The following is an 11,541-nucleotide window of genomic DNA, read 5'->3' as shown; positions in this document are numbered from 1 at the left end:
CACAGCCTGCTGCTGGCTGGGGCTGGGAGCGTGGTGGGTGGGGGGTGCCTGGGAAACTGGCAGCAGCTGCCCCCTTGGGTCCACTGCCACGTGTGACCTCTCCCAGCAGGCCAATGCTCAAGGGCGGCCAGGCTGAGGGTTGTCTCCATGGGGAGGGGCACCAGCAGGCCTGGTCCCTTGGTAACCCCCACCCTACCTCATGGCCTCCATCTTGTAATCCTGGCCATTAGCCCCCAGCTTGAGTGGCACCAAGAGACCTGGCCTCTTGCCCCCTGGCTGTGAGCTTCACCATCACACCTTGGTCCCACGTCACCAGCCTGCTCTGTCACTCGGGCCGCATTGCTCGTGCCTCACCCTGTTTGCTGAGCTGGTTGGGAGTTGCGGGGCTTCACGTGGGGAAGGTGATGGAGAGGCTGGCCCTCCGCCTGTGGCCCTAAATGCGTGTATAGCCTCCTGGGCTGGGATGCTCACTCTGGCTAGAGCATTTGGGTCCCCCCTTGCCCAGCACTGAGCCAACTGGCCCCACCCCAACTGGATCTGCACCCGGTGGGCAGCGTTGCTGGGTGCCAGGGGCTGGTTTTGTTACTGCACAGAGAACTTCTGCTGAGACTCACCCAGGTGTGTGTGAGGGGGATCCGCATGGGGGAAGCAAGGCTGAGTACTGCAGGCCTGGCTGGGCAGGGGGGAGATGCGCTCGCTGCCTCTGAGTGGCCCGGAGGTGAGCACAGCCTACTTGGTGTGGGGAGGCGCATTACGGTAGCACCTCAGAGCGCTGGGTGTGGAGCAGGCCCACCCCCATCGCGCTAGGCGCTGTACAAACACCAGAGCCGACGCTTCCGGCCCCAGAGCACCGACTCGGTAAATCCGAGGGCGTGTGCGGTTCTTGGACTCCCTCGCCTCTTTGTCGCCTTCCTCCCGCTGCTCCACCTCGGCTGACCACGTGCCTAGCACGCTAGGCCAGGACTTGGGAGGGCTGGTTTGAAGGCCCTGCTCTGGACTCCCTGTGGGACCTTGGACCCAGCTCCTCAAAGGTGCCTAACTCCCATGGGTGTGGTCCCCAGTGCTACTGCAGCAGCCGGAGAGTCTGGGAGAGTTTCGACCAACCTATGCCCTGCTCCCAGATCAGCTCCGCCCTGGACTTCCAGGATAAAATCGTCCATCAGTTGTGCCCCATTCTCCCCCCAGTGCTGTTTGTTAGCCCTGCTCGACACGTGGGCCTTTGCCCCCCAACTCCCGGGGGACTCCCTGCTTTGGTCTCCTCCCGCACTGGGGTGAGACGCTGCCGCTGGAGGGTTTGCGGGATGAACTGGGTGGGTCCAGTTTGTCTCTATTCTAATTGGCTGGGAAAACCACCGCCCCGAAGGCCAAGCTGGCTGTGGCCCTGATGCCAACGTTGACACAAGCCCTACGTTCCCGGGGGTGGGGGGGAGCTGGATGTGGGGGCTGCTGAGATCCCTCTAGCCCAGCGTTGGCCTGAGGCAATGGATGGAGGGCAAGATTGTGTCCCCTGTGTTTTCTGTCCAAACGCTGGTCCCCTGGGTGCCAGCTAGTGGGTGACACCCCCAGGTGGGATGAAACTGCCGGCTGCCTGGCTAGCACAGAGGAGAGGAGGGGAGGGGGGTAATGGGAAGGAGGGCACAGAGGAGGGGGGTGCAGAGGGGAGCAGGCTGGGGGGCACCAGGAGAGGGGTGCAGAGGGCTGAGATCCATGCACTGTGCCCTCCTGGCAGTGAAGGGGGAACCCCCAGGGCCAGGGTCCGCAGGGTACTGCTGGTCCCGTGGCTCCACACTGGGGTGGCACAGCACCCAGAGGGTTTCCTCAGTCAAAGGGCAGAGGGCACCTGGTGCAGGGGCATGGGGCTGGGGGCAGGCCTCACGTCCCTCCCATGGGTGTCATCAGCACCTGGCCCTGCTGTGCCCAGCACTACCCTCCTGCCCCTCAGGGCTGCCTCTTGCTGCATAGGCCCCAGCTGGGATCATGCCAGCCCAGCATGGCCCAGCCAAGGGGCTCACAGCACTTCAGCAGGGGGGGCTGGGGGCCAGGACTCCTGGGTTCTCTCCCCAGCTCTAGGAGGGGAGCAGGCTCTCCCAGACACCCAGCTCCTGTCCGACCTCTTCACTTCACTTCACTTCATGCCCACTTCAGTTTCTCAAGCCAGGACGCGCAGGTTCCTCTTCTCAGCCAGAGCAGACGGGCCGTGGGCCTGGTGAGTGCTGTCAGCTCCGTGGGCCCCTGAGCCCTGCCGGGGACCTGGGTGAGAGCTGGGCAGCTGGGGCCTGAAATGCCTGAGTGACCCCTGCCCCCCGGCTGCACCCTCTAACTGTTGCCCTGAGTCTAGGTTTAAATGGGACCCTTGGCCCCCCTACTCCCCCATCCTGGGGACACGGGCGCTGCCCCTGCCAGGCCTGGTCGGGCTGGCTTATGGGATGTGGGCACTGGGAACTGAACTCACTCACACACACACACACACTGCACAACTTCCCCCCACTGCATGACACCCTCCCACACCCCCTCCCATGCACAACTCCCGCACCACACAACACACACAAGATGCCCTGCCCACACACCCCTACCCACCCCCAATACCCCATCCACATACACTGTTACCCCCAACACATACACCGCACAACCCCCCACAGTACCCCCTCCACAGACACCGCATGGCACCCCCCCACACCACGACACCCCCCACGATACCCCCTCCACACACATCGTATGCCACCCTTTGCACAATCCCCCCACGTACACACACTCACCACACAACCACTACAGTTCATGATCCCCTACATGGTAACTCCCAAACACACAACCCCCAGGCACACACACGGCATGACCCCCCCCCACACACACCTCACAACCCCCTCGTGCACACACTGCACAACCCATCCCCCAACACTCCTCCACTGCACGACCCCTCCCACCCCCCTGCACGCCCACCCAGCCTTGAGCTCCGAATTGGGCTTGAGAACCAGCCAACTGCTCCCCAGCCCTGCCCCCCTGCACCTCCTGATCCACCCCAGGTAGCCCCCTTCCCGCGAGTCCCCCATCACCTCTCTACTGAGCTGCCCCCACTCCGGGCTCAGGCCCCTGGCTTAAGTTACAGGCCATGTGAAACCCAGGGCAATCAGCCCGCAGTCTGGGACTCTTGAAACTGGGGTGTGTGTGTGTGTCATGTATGGGTGAGTACCTGTGTTTTGTGGTGCGGGGGGGGGTTGTGGGTCCTTGGGTCTGTGTTGTGCGTTTCTTACAGGGGTGTGTGTGGAGTTGCAGGGATTGTGGGTACTTGAGTGTGTGTTTTGTGGGGGGTAGCTGCTGTGGGGATGTTGTATGCGATGGGGTGTATGGTGGGTGTGCATGTGTTGTGAGTACTAGAGTTTGTGGTGCATGTGTGTCGTGTGGGATGCGTGTGTCGTAGTCCCATGGGGTTGGGTGTTGCCCATACACAATGGCGTATTCTGAGTGGGGGTGCGTATTGGGCTCTGTCTGGGCCCTGGATTTCACGCTGTGTTCTGTGAATGTGGGGTGTGTGTGTTGTGTTGTGCAAGTTGTGGAGGGTGGGTTTGCAGGTGCCTGTGTTGGGAGGGGGCTGTGTGAGTTGTGTAGATGTTCGGGCATATTGTGCTGTGTTGTGCGTGGGCGCGCTGTGAGTGCACAAGTGTTTGTCTTGCCATTGTGGGTGCCGGTGATGTGTAGGGGCTGTGTGGGTTGGGTGGAGGTGGGGCTGAGAGGTGTATGGGGGATATTTTGGGTGTGTGCTCTGTGTTAATTGTATGGAGGTGCGTGTGTGAGAGTTGTGTAGAGGGCTGTTTTGAGCGTGCACTCTGTGGCTGTGTACCTGTTGGGTGGGTCTGTGTAAGGTGGGGGAGCGTGCCGTGTGCAGGTTGTGTGTGTGCACTAAGTGCACGTGGGAGGGTGTTGTGGGGTGGGGGGTGTTGTGAGGTGTGCACATTTTGTGCGTGTGGGGGGGCATTGTGGAATTGTGTGGTGTGCGCATGTGGGAGTATGGACAGGTACATATTCTGTGCGTGGGGGTATAAATTATGTGTGGGTTGTGCGGGGGTGCGCATTGGCTGGGATGGTGCCGTGTGTGTGATATGAACCCCCCTGCCCCATACACCTGGAAGTGCCCTGCACCCACAGCGCCTGGGGCCACAGCAGGGTGGGCGCGTGCCCCTGGTGGCTCAGCCTGGCAGAGGCGGGCGGGGCTGGGAGCTGCCCATCATGCCCCTGTCCCAGCTGTGGGCTGGCCCTGGCCCTCGCGCCCACACCCGGGCTGTGCCCATCCTTGGATCCCAAAACATCACCAGCGGCTCCGGTTCGTTTCAATACGGTACGTTACACGCAGCGCCTCCTCGTGGCTGCCTAGCGCAATACAGCTGAACACCCCATTCCATCTCCCTTCCTACCACGTACGCTATTCACACCGTCACGCTGTCTGTGCCGTTCACGGTGGCTCAGGCTGTCACGTCTCTCTGAATCCTGCTGGTTTTCTAGTTACGTGACCCAAACGCGGAACCACTCGGCCAGCAGGCTGGCCGGCCGTTGCAGCAACGGGCTGCGGTTGGTTTGGAAACCTTGAGGAATCGTCTCCTTGTCCTGCAGCCGCCGTTGGCAGAGTTTGCTCTGCCGATAGCTCTTGCTGAGGAACTAACTGTCAGTGTTGACGGTGTCCGTTGACGTCTCCACTGTCGGTCTCGATCACCTCTGACCTGGGCGCTGAATTCCTTTTCTTTATGGCAGCTGGAGGCATCCATCCTTCTTCTCTACTCAACTGGACATGAACACGCTCACCAGGCTCTAGAGCGGGCAGTTCTCTAACTGAGTGACATCTGTTAAAAAAGTGTTTGTGAGCTCTTTTAGCCTTTTTATGCGCTTTGGCTACTCTCCACATGCCTGGCCACTTTGAAGACTGGAAAAGAACCTAAGCTGGAACAGTAGCTCTGAGTTGTCTTCCCATCAGGAGTTGTGCTGGACTGGATCCAGTAGCTGCTGTTGGTGTTGATCTGTAACGCAGAAGAGTGAGGAATGGATCGTCCTGCAGTAGGATTTCCTTGGCTGTCTGTCCAGCTCTCTCAGCCTCTCCATCGCTTGTGGGTAATGTGGGCTGCTGGGAATATGATTAAAATCATATTTCATGTGGAATGATGTACATTCTGCTGCACCACTTTGTGGTTCATTGTCTGTGACGTTCCCCTCTGGGGTTATCTGGACCAGTGATCTGCTAGGCTACTCCAATCCTTGACTCCGGGAGCCAGCCTGACCCTGCTCTGCTGTGAGAACCCCCACTCCTGGGCTGTTCACGCACAGCCTCTGGCATGTAAGCTGCTTCCAGCTACTTGCAAGCGAATGACACTAACCAATATCTCCAGTCCCAGACACAACCTCCATCTTGCAGGGTCCAGTTATGCCTGTTGGACGCTGGAAGTTTATGTAAGTTCATCAACTTAACAAAGAAATTGATATGTACTAGGCCTGTTCTCCTAAGGGGAGCCTCTGACACACTGCAAACCAAACACACTGCTTCAGGTAGAATAAACACACAGATTTATTAGCTGTAAAGACAGATTTTAAGTGATTATAAGTCAAAGCATAACAAGTCAGATTTGGTCAAATGAAATAAAAGCAAAACGCATTCTAAGCTGATCTTAACACTTTCAATGTCCTTACAAACTTAGATGCTTCTCACCACAGGCTGGCTGGTTGCCCTTCCGTCAGGCTCTCCCCTTTGATCAGCGCTTCAGTCACTTGGTGGTGGTGGTGTCTGTAGATGTGGATGGAAGAGAGAGCATGGCAAACGTCTCTCCCTTTTATCATGCCCTTTCTTTCCTCTTGGCTTCCCCCCCAGCCCTTCAGAGTCAGGTGACCATTACCTCATCGCAGTCCCAAACTGCCCAAAGGAAGGAGGTGACTCCCTTGAGGGTCTAATAGATTCTTTTGTTGCTGCCTAAGCCAGTGTCCATTGTTCCTGTGAGGCTGGGCTGGGTTTGTCCCATCCATGCCCTGAGGAGGTGTGAACTACCTCTCTGCTCTTGGAGAGGTTTTTGTCTGGGCTTGCTTTAAGCCATGAGGATACATTTTCAGCCTCATAACTATATACGTGGAAGTTATAACCTATAACCTCACTATAACATTACTGTAACAATTACTATAACATCACTATAACAACCTTGCTCAGTGCATTATAAGCCTTCCAAAGACACCCGACATGACTAACTTTGCATTGAATACCACACAATCATTTTATAAAGATAAACAGGGGAGTGCTGGGTGTTCCCCCAAGGTACAGAGCGTCACATTGTCCATCGCTAGTTGTGAAAATCAAAGGGAGCGAATGAGCACGTCAGTTTCTTGATAATACTGTGACATGTTACGTCTTCTCTCTCTATACCTGGAAAAACAGCCCACAACAACCACAAAATGCTATCCTCTAAATTTACATAAATCTGCAGCTAATCTCTTCCCTGCTCTGTCTGGTAGAGGTGTCTGTACGCTGTGTGGCTCAGCATTGTCTCTTACTTTGATTTGTACTAGATCTCCTTTCAAAAGCCCAATATCATCAAATCCTCTGTCGAGTTCTTCCACCCTCCTCACAAGGCCCATCATGGCCGCCAAGCTGTGATCCCCCTCTGAACACCAAGTTTTTGCCCCTGTAAGTTGTTTCTGTGGTGAACTGGCCCCTGCAGTTCAGAGCTGTGTCAGGTGACTTCACCTCTGGGAGGAGTCAAAGGTGATTTTAAGTCCCTTCTGAGAGGACTGTGAGGTCAGACCCTTGGATGCTGGGCTGTGGGGCGGGTGGAGCCCCTCTCCAGCCAGGTGTTGGGTGGCCCATGTGTGCAAATTGTGGGTGCGGCGCAAATTCCCCTTGCCCAGGGTCAGCTGAGCCAGGGAGAAGGTATGAGCTGAGCCAGGCCATCCACCCCAGCTGTGCCCTACTGCTCCTGGGGGCTGGGATGGGGCAACGAGGGACCCTGCCCCATGTGGGGATGGGCTAGAAGGATGGATACTGCTGGGGCATCTCCATCGCCGCTGGGTGCAGCTCTGGGGGACGGCTATTTTAGTGCAAGCCCCAGAAACTCGCTTCTCCCAGGGCTGACCCACCCCACCGGCTTTTCCTGCTCCCTGTCCCAAGATCCCTATTCCAGCCCAGCCCCTTGCACATCCCCATGCTCCACGGGGAATGACACCAGCAGCCCCACCCGCCCATCACATGGATCCAACCAAGTGCCCTTGGGGGCCCCCTGCCCTCGCTCGCCATGGCTTGGGGCCTGCTGTTTGGCCCCGGGAGCATTGTACCAGTGCAGAGCAGGGGCTGGAGGCCGGTGGATCAAAAGGCGGGGGGGGTGTGGGGGCATCTGACACCTACAAGACATAATGTGAGGGGCAGGGCCATGGACCTTGCTGTGTGGGCACTGGCAGGGTGAGGGTGTGCCAGGCTGCTGCATAGCGAGGTGCTAGGGGATTATACAAATGGGGGTGAGGCAGGGAGGAGAATCGGGGTATCAAAGTAGCACCCCCATAACCATGTGCAGGTGGCTCAGGGAGGATTTTCAGCTCACCCAGCTCTTCACTAGAGTTACAAATGCTGCACGCAAGCATTAACCGTCCTCCACACACCCCCAAGAGGCAGGCAGACTTTGGCCTCCCCCTTTTCACAGTTAGGGAAACTGAGGCAGAGAGCTGGCTGCCTGCTTTGAAAGGAAGGGCCCACCAACCAGGGGGTGCTGATGAGGCAGACGTGTGCTCCAGCGCCACCTGCTGGTTAGACTAGAGGCAAACCTTGTTTGGGTCCCTCTGTTAACAGGCGGTCACATCCCTGTGCTGGTACTGGATTTTATTAGGTGTTTTGCAGTAGCACCTAGAGGTCCCCATCCAAGATCAGGGCCCCATCGCGCCGGGCGCTGCCCAGACACACAGTGACCAAGATCAGGGCCCCATTGCGCCGAGCACTGCCCAGACACACAGTGACCGAGATCAGGGCCCCATCACACCGGGCGCCGCCCAGACACACAGTGACCGAGATCAGGGCCCCATCACACCGGGTGCTGCCCAGACACACAGTGACCAAGATCAGGGCCCCATCGCGCCAGGCGCTGCCTAGACACACAGTGACTGAGATATGGGGCCCGTTCGGCCGGGCGCTGCCCAGATACAGATTGAGAGAGTGTCCCTGCTCCAAACAGCTTAAACTAATTAGACAAAGGATGGGTGGGGAAACTGAGGCACAGAGACGGGAAGGATTTTGGTCAAGGTCACCCAGCAGGCCAGTGGTACATCCCGGAACAGAACCTAGCTCTCCTGAGTCCTGGTGCATGGCCCACACGCCCTCTCCATACTGGCAGATTCCCGGCCTGGGAAAACTGTCCTGGGGTGACCAGTGCAACTTTTCTGATGGGGAGGAAACTCAGTGTATTTAGATTATCCAAGGGCAGTTCAGTGGTGCCTTAATCCTGGTCTTTCAGCACTTGCCTGAGGACACACCTGAGAGCACAGGGTTCTCCAATCCAGCAAACAAAGAGAGAGCGCCATCCAGTGACTGCAGCTGAAGTGAGATAAATTCAGACTGGAAATAAGGTGCCAGCATGTAACAGGGATGAGAAATAACGACTGATGCAGGGGTGAGGGAGGGGGGGATTCTTCATCACTGAGGGTCTTTAAATGAAGACTGGATGTTGTCCTAGGAAAGCTAGCTCAACCACAAGCTATGGGCTGGAGGCCAGAATCACTGGGGGGGCGGGGGGAGGTCAGAGTGGATGATCAGAATGGTTCCTTCTGGCCTCATTGTGTCTGAAAACCCGTCACGCTTGTCCCCAAAGCTCCTGACGTGCCCAGATCCTAACAGAACATAAAAATGGCCATACTTGGTCAGACAAGGGTCCATCTAGCCCAGTGTCCTGTCTTCCGACAGTGGCCAGTGCCAGGTGCCCCAGAGGGAATGAACAGAACAGGTCATCATCAAGTGATCCGTCCCCTGTCGCCCCTTCCCAGCTTCTGAGTCAGAGGACACCCAGGGACACCCAGAGCATGGAGTTGCGTCCCTGACCTCCTTGGCTACCAGCCATTGATGGACCCATCCTACAGGAGTTTCTCTCATTCTTTTTTTAACCCTGTTATAGTTTTGGCCGTCACAACATCTCCTGGCAGTGAGTTCCACAGGTTGCCTGTGCATTATGTGAAGAAATACTTCCTTTTGTTTTAACCCTGCTGCCGACTAATTTCCTTGGGTGACCCCTAGTTCTTGTCACTTCCTTTTGTCACTTTCTCCAAGCCAGTCAAGACTTTACAGACCTCCGTCATACCCTCAGGCATCTCTTTTCCAAGACGATCGGCCCCAGGCTTTCTAATCTCTCCTCACATGGAAGCTGTTTCAGCCCCTTGATCATCTGCGTTGCCCTTCTTTGAACCTTTTCCAATTCCAATATCTCTTTTTTGAGGTAGAACAACCAGAACTGCCCACAGTATTCAGGGTGTGGACGTACCATGGATTTATATAGTGGTGTTATGATATTTTCTGTCTTATTATCTATCCCTTTCCTAATAGTTCCCAGCATTCTGTTCGCTTTTTTGACTGCTGCTGCACGGTGAGTGGCTATTTTCAAAGAACTATCCACAGTGACCCCAAGATCTCTTTCTTGAGTGGGAACAGGTCGTTTAGACCCCATCATTTTGTATATATAGTTGGGATTATATGCATTACTTTGCATTTCTCAACACTGAATTTCATCTGCCATTAGCTACCCTCCAGTCATCTGCTTCAAAGGCTCTTTTAAGCAATAGATTACATACCACAGTTAGTAGTTCTGCAGATTCATATTTGAGTTCCTCCAGAACTCTTGAGTGAATACCATCTAGTCCTGGTGACTTACTACTGTTTAATTTACCAATTTGTTCCAAAAACCTCCTCTACTGACATCTCAATCTGGGATCGCTCCTCAGATTTGTCACCAAAAAAGAACGGCTCAGGTGTGGGAATCTCCCTCACATCCCCAGCGGTAAAGACTGATGCAAGGAATTCATTTCACTTCTCTGCAACACCCTTGTCTTCCTTGAGTGCTCCTTTAGCATCTCCATTGTTCAGTGGCCCCGTTGATTGTCTGGCAGGCTTCCTGCTTCTGATGTACCGAAATAGGTTTTTTTGCTGTTAGTTTTTGAGTCTTTTGCTCTTCCAATTATGCTGTGTGCAGCAGGGGGCGCAGGGCTGGTATGTTTGGCGGCTGGCTAGGGGAAAGCATCTCCAGGAATTTGCATTGTAACCTGTGTGCGGAGCCCCGGGATGCCCAGTCAGCCATGAATTGCTCTTGCCAACAGCTTGCAGCATTCTAATCAACTAATTACCCTTCCTCAGCCTGGAGATGGGAAACTGAGGGTTGGGGACATTCATCTCCCAGCTTTTAAGGGTTCCTTGTGCCAGGACTTTCCCTTGTTTGCGCCTCCTCCCCCTACAGATCTCTCCCCAACCCCCTCAGTGGATCTTGGGTGATGCCAGGAGAGCAAAGGGCACCCAAGTTTTGCACCATTAAATGTGCCATCCTCCCAGGTGAGCCTCTGCAGCATGAATCTCCCCCTGCAAGAGCCAGGCTGGAGGGGCTCAGCTGGACCCTCTACTCTTTGGGCCATGGGAACGGAGCCAAACCAACGCCTGAAACTTGAAGTTAACCATGGTCAGCGCTGCCTCCAAGGCATGGCCCCCATCCCCACGGGCTGGCTCCTACAGCCTCCTCTGCAGCGAGGCCTAGGCAGCCTCTACGGAACAGGGCTCCACGGTGCTCATATCACAGCGCCTTTGGGGGCAGGGGGGTCGCCATCTGCGGGACTCGAGCCTGGCACCTCGGGAATTAAAAGCAGCAGCTGAGGCTGGAGCAGAGTGTTCATGGGACAGTGTCAGTAGGGCTGCGGCCTGGTCAAATTCCATCCCCTGCTTTCCAGCAGAACTCCACCCGCTGCGGCACATCTGGGGCTCTAGTCAGGGCCAGGGGGCTGTGATTACCACCCAGAAGCACCCACATCGCTCAGGGTCTCCTAGCAGGCTACGTTTCTACAGGGTTCCTCTTGCCCACAGGTCCTGCTTCACCCCTCGCCATTCCCTGGACTCTGGCTGGCTGCAGCTGGAAGGGTGGGAGAAGGGGACTCATACCTTCCCGCCTCCCATGGTGCTCTGGTTACCGAGGGGGTCAACCCATTAAAACTCAGGGCAGAGGAACCCCTCTGTCGCGTGGAAATAACCCCCCAGGGCAGCCTCGGCTCACGTCTCCATGCGGCAGGTCCTAAATTCCAGGAGCAGCTGGTCTGGATCAGGCCTGGCAGAGGAGCAGAATAGGGGGTAGGAAACTTCCCCCTGCAGTTTGCCTGCAACAGGCAGAGGTGAGAAACATCAGGGGGTGGAAGGTGCTGGGGTTAAGGATCTCTTCCGTCTGAGCTGGATCCACTTGGCACAGGCCCTGGCTAGCGGGCAGAGAGAGCAGGGCGGGAATTCTGCCCGGGCCAGCTGCCGGCCCCACCTCTGCGTAGCCTCGGCCCTCCTGGAAACCACCCGTGGGACCGGTG

This window comes from Lepidochelys kempii, chromosome 23 (assembly GCF_965140265.1).
Source record: "Lepidochelys kempii isolate rLepKem1 chromosome 23, rLepKem1.hap2, whole genome shotgun sequence".
NCBI lineage: Eukaryota > Metazoa > Chordata > Testudines > Cheloniidae > Lepidochelys > Lepidochelys kempii.
Note: the sequence above shows the minus strand (reverse complement) of the source record.